Source organism: Myotis lucifugus, unplaced genomic scaffold, assembly GCF_000147115.1.
Source record: "Myotis lucifugus unplaced genomic scaffold, Myoluc2.0 scaffold_406, whole genome shotgun sequence".
Taxonomy (NCBI): Eukaryota; Metazoa; Chordata; class Mammalia; order Chiroptera; family Vespertilionidae; genus Myotis; species Myotis lucifugus.
The window spans coordinates 122,802-134,744 of record NW_005871454.1 but is presented as its reverse complement, the minus strand read 5'-3'; the positions used below and the strand labels follow the sequence as shown (position 1 = coordinate 134,744).

General features: G+C 48.2%; 1 pseudogene; it reads right to left on the bottom strand.

Moving 5' to 3' along the window:
* Positions 1-1,176: 1,176 nt before the first annotated feature.
* Positions 1,177-9,247, bottom strand: LOC102433928 (annotated as a pseudogene).
* Between the last annotated feature and the right edge of the window lie 2,696 nt (positions 9,248-11,943).

The window sequence follows — 11,943 nt, the reverse complement described above, 5'->3', positions numbered from 1 at the left end:
AGACAGTTTAAGAAATTTGCTAGAGATAAAATGAATTTAAAATTAATCATATGTCTATATGAAATTTTGAAAAATTAACTTTTGAAAAAGTTAATATTTAAATTGCATGAAAATTATCAAATAACTAAACATAAAGCTAAAAGAAGATGTGTTAGCTCTCTTTGGTGAAAATTATATAATTGTTTTAAGAGATACTTAAGAAGTCCTAAATATAAAGATATTCTATGTTTGTGGATTGGAACCAAAACATTTTTAAAAATGTCATTTCTTGAAAAATCGATGTGTACCAAGATGTATTTTATAGAACTGAATTGATTCTAAATATATTGGAAAAACAACTGGCCAACAATAGCCAAGATGGGGTCCTGTTGCCCCTTAACTCCTGCACCATCTACACTTCACCTGCTCATCTGACAGGTGCATTCAGCTCTTCTCTCACCTGTGCTCCTCCCAGGGCTGGGAGCCCCAGGGAACACTTGGCACATGGATGTAGGGATGGTCTAGTGTGAAAAATGAGCTTTTATTTGCTTTCCAGCTTACACTTAAATGTGCTGGGTTTTGTTCCTCATATCCTTGAGGTTCATTTGCTATTCTCTTTAAGGAAGCTGTTTTTCCTTTCGATGTGGGTCCCACTTGACTCCTTGTTTGTGCAGCTGTTGTGAATTTGTTGTGTTCTGTCACTCCAGCCACGGGTGGTGCTGTTTGGAGGATACAGGCCTCTGAAATAGGGTCATCTGGGTCACAATGAGCTGCCTTGCACTTGAAATGTGGCATTTTGTGGGTTTGCGGGCTGAGGCTAATGCCCCCTACCTGTGCTGTAAGTAAAGGTGAGGCTGCCCTGGCTGCCTCCTCCCTCACCTCCCGGCATGGACTCCACTGAGTGGACTGGAAAACTCAGGACACGTAGGCGTCCATTTCACACTGTCATTCTGGAACCAAACACGATCTGGCATGTGAAACTGTATGTGCAATAAAGAGAAAACACTGAGAGTTTAATTATTTTCAAGACAAAATTTCTTGTGGATTTCAAGTACAGACCTATCTGTGCTAAACCCATCTGCCTGGTGGAGGAGAGGAACCAGGAAAATTTGGAGGAAATTACTCATCATGGCAAGTGTCCCAATGGCAGGGACAGAGCCTGTTTGTTCTTGCCACAAAGATAGAAGGACATTTTATCTATTGTTGGATGGCAAAGTGGTACTTGATAGCCATGAGGCTCACAAAGGTGCCATAACCCTGGTTGCCAGCAGGGGGAGGCAGGACCTGCAGCCAGGCCAGGCTGAAAGGGGCTGAGGTAGCTGAGTGGCTGAGTTCTTGGGGGGGATACTCGGCTGGAAGGCACTGAGCTGGTCCTGCCCAGGTGGGAAGTAGATTCTGGCTCTTCTGATAGGCATCAGGTGCGCTGGCAGTTCAGGTCTGGTGAGGAAGCAATAGAGGAGAATTCACCCAGGATATTGGGAACTGGGTTAGATAGATGAGAGAGAGGCTGGCTCAAAATAAGGTGGTCTGTGTAGGGGGTGGAGGTGTGGGGAGAATCTGGTGTCCAGGCACTCAGATACAAAACAGGGGCTGGTGTGGGAAGGTCAGCCAGGCAGGAAGGAGGCTGGATGAGCTCAGTGCTGTCCAGGGGCAGGCTGGGCAGGGAAATGGGACCTGAGTAGGCTGAGGGTCATCATAGGAGCCTCTGAGCCTCCTGAGCACAGTCCACACTGTGGGAGAATCCTGCCCCCACTGGAGAGAGAGGCCCTGAAAACAGGAAACAGTGCCCATGGCATGGCCCCCTGGCCTCTAGGGCCCCAGAGTTATTCCCCTTCCACTGACCTGCTCCTCCTTCAGCAAAATTGTTGGGGGAGGGGGCGGGGGGTTGGTGATAGAATTTAGCTTAGATAAGAAGTTTCTGAGGCCCAAAGAGGACCATTTCTGAGGAGAAAGTGTTTTGTTTTTGTTTTTTAAATAATGGAGCTTAGAATCAGACCTTCCAGAGGGTTAAGCACCAAAGAGGTGTGCTTGCAAAATGGATGGGAAACTGTACTGTATGGGGTTTAGGGAGGATGGAGGCTGGGGGGAGAAAGGAGGAAGCAAGACCAGATTTGCCAGCAGAGGGAGCATGGAGCAGTGTTGTTACCTATTGAAAGGGGTTCACTGAATAAGACTTCTGTGGCATTGGCTCTAGAGATGTGTTTATTAGGCCCTGTACTCCACACTGCCCGCCCCATGGGATTCTTGCCTCTGCCCCCAGACGGATGGTCAAGCCAAGAGGAAAGTCAGCCTCACACCTGCTTTTAGAGGCTCTTCATGTTCTCTGTATCCAGGGGAGGAAGTATGAGCCGTTCATGAAGAGTCCTGGAGGTTTCTTTTCTCCACAGGAGAAAGTTCCCTGGGCCTGTTGTTACACATGAGTGGGTCTCCCTGTGAGCCGAAAGAGGAAAGACTGAGCTGGACTCCTCGGGGTCCTTCCCTCCCGGCTGCCCAGGGGTGGGTGGTCTGTGTTGGGGGGCTGTGGGGGGATCAGGGTCAGGGCCAGCCTTGTTGCCTCCCTTGGTCCCCGGGCTCCAGCCTGGCTTTGACTGTCCCTTCCAGCTTGACTCATGCTAAGCCTTTCTCTCCAATACCCAGGGACACTCGGGATAACACTGCTGTGAGATGACTGATTCTTCCTCACCTCCAGCCCTGATCCCCCAGGGGAAAACACCAAAGACTGGGTTTGTGGACCAGGCTGTCCAAACTCTCAGGACGAGGCATGAAGAGATGACCACTCCCATACCCTAGAGCTTCCCAAGTTCTATCTCCTGGGACCTGTCGAGGTAAATGCTGAAAGTTGACTCCAAAGCCAGTCTTCCTCTCCCCTGGCTGTCCTTCCCAAATCTGGTGACCTTGCAGTGGTATCTGGGGAAGTGGAATTTGCATTCCTAATTTTTCTGAAAGGCCACCTCCTGCAGAGTGGTTGGTAGAGTACCATCTCCATGGGTCCTCAGCCAGCCACAGTGCCCTCCTGTCCTGGCATCACCAGCCCTTGACCCTGAGCAGTTGTAGGGGCTTCACAGCTTTAGATAATTTGATGTTTCTTCCCAGCTGATGGGGAAGAGGCAAGAGAGTCCAGGTCTGTCCATGGCCTCTGGGCCTGGACACTGAGATGAAGCTGCAGTGTCTTCCTTCACCCCTGAACCACTGGGACAGGTCAGACAGCCGGGAAAGGAAGAAATAAAGAAACACATCACAGTGAGAGGAGGAAGAATGAGAACCCAGAACTGCAAGAGCAGCAGGAGGTTTCCTCACCTGCAGTAACAGTAACATGATGTCTTTGGAGAAGCTCTTAGCATTATGCGGGATGGCTCTTTTCACCAGGATGACCAGCTGGGACTTTCCCTGCTCCTTGATGGTGTGGGCCCCCAGGTGACACTGCCTGACGTGCACTGAGAGCAGAGTGGGGTCTGTGGGATGGGGGTGGGGGTAGAGTCAGAGGAGATACAGCATAGGAGTGGTAAAGGGCAGGTGACAGCTGGGGCAGGGTAGGGAAAACCGAGGCTACAGGAACCAGGGGGCTGAGTGACTCTGCTTCTTAATGACACTGAGCTTAGGGAGCTGGGAGCTCTCTCTTACACTCAGGAAATATCACAAAATCACTTGTGCTTACATTTTGACTCTAATGCAGCTGTGGGCAAACTACGGCCCGCGGGCCGGATCCGGCCCGTTTGAAATGAATAAAACAACAACAAAAAAGACCGTACCTTTTTATGTAATGATGTTTACTTTGAATTTATATTAGTTCACACAAACACTCCATCCATGCTTTTGTTCCGCCCCTCCGGTCCAGTTTAAGAACTCATTGTGGCCCTCGAGTGAAAAAGTTTGCCCACCCCTGCTCTAATGCATGCGTTCATCATCCACTACAGCTTTATTTTCCCAGTGTGGTCCCTCCCTCTCTTGTCAGCTACATCACTTGCAGTCACCTCTGACCCTCTGAGCCCAAAGCTTACCTGTCCTATTTCTCAGCCTCTTGTTGCTCCGTCATGATCTCAGAGGGCTCCTCTGATGAAGCCTCATGGGCTTGAGTTACCAGGATCCTGAGGAGCTGCCCTGGGCTGCAGCTCCCAGGATGAAGGACAGGATCCCTGTAGGGGTCTCAGCAGGTGTAGCCTGGCTGTAGCCTCTCACCTTCCCCTGAAGTGAACAGCTGTCCGGACCAAGTTCACGCTCACAAGGATACACCACACCTGGTCTCCTCATCTTGAATGTGAATGTAGGCCATGTAGGAGCTGGAGTGAGGCTTGGCTTAATGTCCCCTCTGAAGGGTAAGGCTTGAAGGTGGGTGATTGGCAGTGTCTGTGGTCAGGAGGGAAGGCTTAGGAAGGAGATGATTGAGGTGGGTGGTCTAGGTGCCCTAAAGACAATGGAGGGTGGGTCTCTTAGGTCCAGCTGTGGCCCAGTAACCTTCTCTGAACCTCAGGCCTCAGAATCCTCCTTTAAGAACAGGGGCACAGTGCTTGCTCTCCAAGTCCTCCTCAGACACACGTATGGAGGAGACACGGCCTATTTTGCAGATAGTGGGGTCCCAAGGGATGGAACAGATCTCAGTGTGTCTCCTGATACTCTGAGCCTGTGTTGGTGCTGTTTTTAATAATCTACTCCATGTGCCTAATACATCCTAGGTTATCAGATAACATTTGTTGGCTGCATGAATGATGGACTCCAATTAGCTTTTGCCTGATGTCTGATGGGATTCAAGGCCACAGGGATGGGAGAGGGCACAGCCAGAGAGAGTGGAGCAGCCGAGGGCCTGGGAAGCAGGGCAGGTGAGGCTGAACATGGGCAACTCAGGCTGGGGAGGAGCCAAGGCAGCCAGGGAGCCTCTGTGCAGTCATCCAGCCACAGCTCAGATCAGTCACACCTGGCTCCTCTCCTGGGCATGGCCTGCACTCACTTTCAAGATGAGGGGGAGACCAGGTGTGGTGAGATTTTGTGCCAGAGAACTTTGTTATGACAGCTGTTCACTGTAGTAGAAGGTGAGAGATCGCAGCCAACTTACACCTCCTGAGAAATTTAACTGGTTCTTAAGCAGGGTCCAGCTTCCATGACAGTAGCTGGTTTATCTGAAGTGCCTTCTTCTGGGTCGGAGTGAGGGGTTTTATTTATTTAACTAATTAATTTATTTATTTAAATATATTTTTATTGATTTTCAGAGAGGAAGATATAAACATCAATGATGAGAGACAATCGTTGATTGGCTGCCTCCTGCACACCCCCCACTGGGCATCGAGCCTGCAACCCAGGCATGTGCCCCTGACCAGAATGAAACCCGGGACCCTACAGTCTGCAGGCCAATGCTCTATCCACAAGGCCAAACCAGTTAGGGCGAGTGAGGGGTTTTAATAATGTGTTTTGTAGCTTCACATCTTTTGTCAAACACTTTTCTCCACAAAACTCATTTTCTAGTTAATAAGAGAGAGGCTAATAGCTGCTGAACCCTTTAGTGCATAGCTTCCTCCTGGCCATCCTTGCTGAGTGTCTGTCCAGCATCAGACTTGATAGTCTGGGGTGGGATGGGACCAGGCATTCAGAATTACTGGGCACAAATGGAGGAAAAGTCTCTGCCTGTGCAGGGCAGAAGGGTCAGAAGGACAGGGGGTTTGATGGGGGTAGGGGAGTGCCTCAGGTTTCTGGAATGGGGATGGTCACTTACCAGTCCCAGCCTAGAGGAGGGAGGGAGGCAGAAGAAAGACCAAGAAGAGCAGGAGTGGCTGCATCTTCCCCAAAGGCCTGCCCAGGTCGGAGCTGCTGGTGTTTCTTGTGTCTAGACACGAACCCCTGAGGGGAGCAGTGAGTGTGGCTCAGTGACTTCCCGCACCTCCTTGACTGCGCCCCTCTAGTTTTGCTGGGTGTCATCACACCAGGTGTTTGTGGAAGTTCTCAAGCTTGGTTTGGTGACAATGGCACTGTCACCACATTTGCACTCCTACTGCTAAGCCACAAGGTGCAAGAAGAAGGAATAAGAACATGAGGGCCTTGGCAGCCAGCAGGGGGCTGGAACCTCAGAAGTCCCTCAGTGACTACACCAAGCCTGTTTCCATGTCTGGGCTCCTGGCTCTTTTCCATTCTGATGAAATCATGAATAATCATTTAACAGGCCAGGTCCAGGCATATGAGAGACATCGCTTCTCCCCTTGAGAAGCTCACATTGGCTGACGTGATAATCTGTGGCTGGGGTATGAGAAGGGAAGTGTTATGGGGAGGGGTGTGCTCGGTGGTGTGAGGTAGAGGGTGGATTTGCCTGAGGACCAGGTGGCCTGCACACACCCAAATACTCCAAATGATAGCTCCCTTTCCTCTTTTACCACCACTCCAATTTCTTATTTTGGGGATATTTAGAATCTCCTTTGTAAATGTAAATATTATATGACACAGGGGGCTTCTCATACCCCACCATTTTGAACAGAAGTCTTAGACTTTTGTTAATTGGCTCCCGTGTCCAGAGAACCCTGTCTCTGATGTCCCTGGCCTAGCAGTTACATACATTTGCAAACACATTATCCCAACACTCTCTCCAGTGTGACAGCAGAAGGAAGAGCAATGGAAAGGGAGGTACTAGGAGTTCTCAACAGCCCAACCCCAGTTCTGTGCAAGGAGCAGCACCTAATGAACACATAGAGGAAGTGTGGGAGAACATGCCGAAGGATCAGTGATGATGATTTCTGCGTGGTGGAGGCCTTGGTGATTTTCATTTTCTTATCTACATGTTCCACATTTAACTATTTTTCTGTGATGAATATGTACTACTTTTTATACCCAAAAGACATTTTCCCTGCCCTGCCCTCCTCGTTGCCCTGGGGTGTGTGGTCCCTGTTAGGAGCTGCATGGGAGATCAGGGTCAGGGCAGGCCTTGTCTCCTCCCTAGGCCTGGGGTTTTCCATTTGACTCTGATGGTCTTTCTCCCCCTCTAGGAAGCCTTTGCCCACCAGTGGCTGTGGGACAGCCTCTCTGCTCCCCGGAGAGACAGGACCAGAGATTGGACATAGGGATATGGCTAGTTCCCACTGCGCCAGGTCGACTGCAAGCTTGGTTGTGCCCAGGGCTGGGCATGGACGATGCTGGGGATCTCACCTTAAAAGTAGACTGATTCATTTCTGGGTCCCCCACCCAGATCTCTGTGGTTCTGTTGTAACGGTGTCTGTAGCAAGAGATGCACTGCTCATCTCATTGGATTTCCAGCTCTACCTCCTGCAGTGTGGCTGTGCTGGTGTTCAGGTTGAGTCGCCCCCAGCTGGCCACTCTGCACACCATCCCTGGCTTCACCTGCTCTCCCCTCTTGGGCAGCCTGAGGAGGCTCAAGGCGGCAGTCAGGGTGGCCTTCCTCTGCAGCTGAAGGCAGAGGACAGGAGTTCTCATTGAGCAAGGGCCCAGGGACTCCAGGACAGTCATAGCCCTGGGACAAGGAAAGGGGTCACACTGGGAAGAAAGGACTCAGGAGATGAGAAACCCCAGGCTTAAGGTGTGCAAGAGCCAGGGGAGCCATGAGCCCTACCTGCAGCAACATGATGTCATTGACTTTGGGGTGATAGTTTGAGTGGCGGATGGCTGTTTTCACCAGGATGACCTCCGTTCACGCTTCCTGATGTTGTGGGCGCCCAGGATGACTGTGATGGACCTGCACAGAGACAGCCAGGGACGTGGAGGCACAGCAGATACAGCTCAGGGGCTTGAAAGGAAAGAGGACAACTGGGGGCAGTGCAGGATTGGAGTGGAGAGGAATTCTAGGGGATGGGGCTGGTAATGGAGCATGCCTGTGCCCTGTGCTGTTGGCAGCTCAGGCTAGGTGTCATTTCCTGGAGCAGATCTTGGGTGCTCAGTCACACCCTGAGCTTGCCTGTGTCTCAGCAAAACCATAAATATCTCACATTTGTACCCTGGTCTCCAGGGCACAACCTTGGCCTCCTTCCTAAGCCCCTTTGATCAGTCCCTCCAGTCTTCAACAGGCCACTTGCATCGACCTGTCCCTCTCTCCCCAAAGCTGACCTGTCCTCTGAAGTGCTCCTCTGTGCCCCTAGGTCTGCAGCCCCTGAGAACAGGGTTCCCTGTGAGGTGCCTGCAGAAGGGTGGGGCCCAGGCTGTGCTCCTCACCTTCCTCAGCAGTGAGCTGCTGTCAGCACAAAGTCCTCACGCACAAGGAAACCCCCACATCTTTTTCTGTCTGAAATCCTGATCTGAAGAAATGCCATGTAGGGATGAGAGTGAGGCTTGACTTCATGACCCCCAATGATTTTCCCTGCAAGAAAAATTCTACTCTGCTGCTGTGCCCATGGAGCCAGAGGCTGGAGAGAGGGACACTGGGAAGGACAGGGGCAGGCGGGGAGGACTTGGGTGGCAGATAGTGATATCTGCAGTCATCAGCCATAACCAAGAAGACGTCCTGCAGGTTCCTTGGGCAACATTCCTGGCTTACTACCCAACATTCCTGACCCTTGAGACTGAGATACTCCCTCTGACAAAGAGAAGAGCAGACCTAATCCCTCCATTCCTGTTGCAGCCATGCATGTGGGCAATGGGATTTGTGTCTGGAACAAGCAGTTTAGTGCCTGTAGAGCATGGAAAATCCTTCCTCCCATGCTCCTTGGTCCTCTCCCTTCTTTTGACCAAACTCAGAGCGATTGCTGGTTTGTACTATTCAGAACATTGGGACTGAAATATTACCAGAGAGAACTTGAGATCAAACCAGCCTGAGGGGACAAGGATGCCACCAACTCTGAGATCAACTGGATCCTCAGCTTCTTTACAAAGCTTGGAGAAGGGGGTGGAGACTGAGGATAGATTTTAAGACATTTTTTTAGAATGTTAGTGGGCCTTGCTTTGATTTTGGAAGCCTGTCCCCTTTGCCAAGCTGTGATTTCCTGTGGAATTATTTCTCATTTCCAGTGTTCAACCTTCTTCCAGATGCTTTTGCAAAAGAGCCCACTTTCCAGATGGCAAGGGACTGGGAGAGCACCCACGGGCCCTCCTCAGGAGCAGCCCTCTGCCCTGCTATCCTGCTGCTTTCACTCAGTTTCAGACTTGCTGGTCTTTGAGGGAGGTGGGATGTAGTGTTGAGAAAGCGCCTGGGGATCGACCAGAGCCAGAATGTGTCTGAGTATATGTAGCATGTGAGCAGGGCTGTGCCAATGTTGCATGGCATTGGGCTTCTGGTGGGGGTCAGTCACACACCTGCCTGTGCCTTGGGAACCAGAAGAAAGGCCATCAGGAGCAGAAGTAGCTGCATCTCAGAGCTGTTGGTGCTTCCTCCTGGACTTCTGAGCCCAGGGTTCTCTGATGATGTGGCCTCTATCATATAGGGCTCTCTCTGAGTGTGTCACACAGCTGTGTGATCAAGTTCTTAGACCTCAGTGCACTAAGGGCTTAATCATGTAAGCACAGGCAGCTCTTGACTCGGTGGTGATTATGCCAACTGAAAACAGGAACCACAGGTTATTGATATGGTGGTTCATCAGCCAGTAGGAGGTGCTGAGCCCCAGAAATTTGAGTGTCTTAACACATGCAAGGACCCCTCATGTCCTTGGAACTCTCTTGACAAAACAATCAGTGATCAGATAAAAACTGTGAGGGCTCTATTATCCTAAACCTAAAACCAGATAAAGACATTACAAAGAAAGTGAATTATAGGTCAATACACTTGATGGACATAGATGCTAAAATCCTCAACAAAATATTCACAAATGCATCCAGCAATATATTAAAAAGATCATACACCATGACCAAGTAGGATTTATTTCATGGATGCAAGGCTGTTCCAATACTTGCAAATCAATAAATATGATACATCACAGAAGCAAACTGAATGACAAAAATCACATGATCATATTAATAGATGCATAAAAAGCATTAGACAAAATCTAACATCCATTTTTCATAAGAATTCTTAGAAAAGTGGGAATAGAGGGATCATAACTCAACATAAAAAGGCCATATATGACAAATCTACAGTCAATATCATACCCAATGAACAAAAATTAAAATCTTTCCCCTAAGAATAGGAACAAGATAGGGATGTCTGCTTTCACCACTCTTATTCAAATAGTTCTGGAAGTCTTAACAACAGTGATTAGACAAGAGGAAAAAAATAAAGGCATCCAAATTGGAAAGGAGGAAGTAAAACTCTCATTATTTGCAGATGTCATGATTTTGCACATAGAAAACCTTAATGACTCATCAAAAAACTTTGATTTAATAAATAAGTTTGGCATTGTAGCAGTATACAAAATTAACACCCAGAAATTGATGGCATTATTTTTGCAATTTATAAAATCTTTATTGTTGAAAGTATTACATAGGTTCTCCTTTCCCCCATTAGCCTCTTCCAGTTCACTCCCATCCTCTCCCCCATCTAGGTCATCACCACCCGGTTATCTGTGTCCACGGGTTATGCATATATGCATACAAGTTCATTGGTTTCTCTCTTCCCACCCACCTTCCTTTGCCTGCCCTCTGAGGTTCAACAGTCTGTTCATGCTTCTATGACTCTGGGGCTATTTTCTATCATCAGTTTATTTGGTTCATAGATTCCATATATGAGTGAGATCATGTGATACTTGTCTTTCTCTGACTGGCTTATTTTGCCCAGCATAATACTCTCCAGTTCCACCCATGCTGTTGAAAATGTTAAGAGTTCTGTCTTTTTTATTGCCATGTAGTATTCCATTGTGTAAATGTACCATAGTTATTTTATCCACTCAACTGCTGATAAGCACTTAGGCTGTTTCCAAGTCTTAGTTATTGTAAATTGTGCTGCTATGAACATAGGGGTGCATATATTCTTTCTGATGAGTGTTTCAGGTTTCTCAGAATATATTCCTAGAAGTGGGGTCACTGGGTCAAATGGGAGTTCCATTTTAAAATTTTTGAGGAAACTCCATACTGTTTTCCATAGTGGCTGCACCAGTCTGCATCACTACCAGCAGTGTGCTAGGGTTCCCTTTTCTCCAGAACCTCACCAACACTTGTCATTGATTGATTTGTTAATGATAGCCATTCTGACAGGTATGAGGTGATATCTCACTGTGGTTTTGATTTGCATCTCTCAGATGATTAGTGACTGATAATTTTTTCTTATATCTCTTGGCCTTCTGCATGTCCACTTTGGAAAAGTGTCTATTAGGTTCTTTGCCCATTTTTAAATTGGATTGTCTTCCTTTTGTTAAGTTATATGAGTTCCCTATATATTTTGGAGGTTAACTCTTTATCAGATGTATCATTGGCAAATATGTTCTCCGATGCAGTGGACTCTCTTGTTATTTTGATGATGGTTTCTTTTGCTGTACAGAAGCTTTTTATTTTCATGAAGTCCTATTTGTTTATTTCCCCCTTATACTCTCACTTATATGTGGAATCTAATGAACAAAATAAGCTGGCAAATAGACCCAGAGACATTGAAGTATGCAACAAAATAACATATTTCTTAGAGAAGTGGGGAAGGGGGCAGAAAGAGATTAACCAAGACTATATATGCATATATGCATAACCCATGGACACATACAATGGTTAGGTGAAGGCCTGGGGTGGAGGCCAGAGCAGGGTGGAGGGAGTCAAGGGAGGAAAATTAGGGGGCATCTGTAATACTTTCCAATATAAAGAATTTTTTTTTAAATATGAGGGGTGTATTTGGAGGGATGGACAGAATGGTGTGGCAGTGATGTTGAAGAAGGCTTGTTCTAGTGACTAAAGAGCTGAGTGGTTTAACAAAACTAACAAAAACATTTATTTTGCTCAGGAATCTGCATTTGGGCTGGGTTTAGTGTGGATATTTCCCCTCCCCTCCCCTTGATGGCAGGGGAGGCTTGAGGCCTGGAGTCTGGGATCAGCTTAGGGCTGACTCCCACCTGGCCAGTGGCTGGTGCCAGATGTCTGTGGGCATGTCCGTTCCCCGCTGTGAGGGTCTGTCATGTAGTCTCTGCATGGGAT